Source organism: Pantherophis guttatus, chromosome 1, assembly GCF_059756535.1.
Source record: "Pantherophis guttatus breed Tessera chromosome 1, ASM5975653v1, whole genome shotgun sequence".
NCBI classification, from domain to species: domain Eukaryota; kingdom Metazoa; phylum Chordata; class Lepidosauria; order Squamata; family Colubridae; genus Pantherophis; species Pantherophis guttatus.
Genome location: NC_142063.1, coordinates 93,956,332 through 93,956,641, shown reverse-complemented (window position 1 = coordinate 93,956,641; position 310 = coordinate 93,956,332).

Sequence of the window (310 nt, the reverse complement as noted above, 5' to 3'; positions counted from 1 at the left end):
CTAGATAGAAAGACAAGAATTGGGATCGGGTTTTATGAGTAAGAATAATCTACAAGTAGCGATAGGATCTGGCTTTCCAACAGCATGCATATACATGTTTACTTGTGTAGGAAGAAATATCCGTCTGGGTTCAGCTCCAAGTGGGGAAAAAGACACTGGAAACACGGAGACTGCTTGGAAAGATGGTTTAATGGTGGACAGGATCACATGGTTTGAGTTCCTGAACAGGAAAGGGCACGAGAAGCAGTGAGACCCAGGGTTTTATGCCCTCTCTGGCTTTGAACTTCCTGGGGTCCAGAAAGAGTATCCT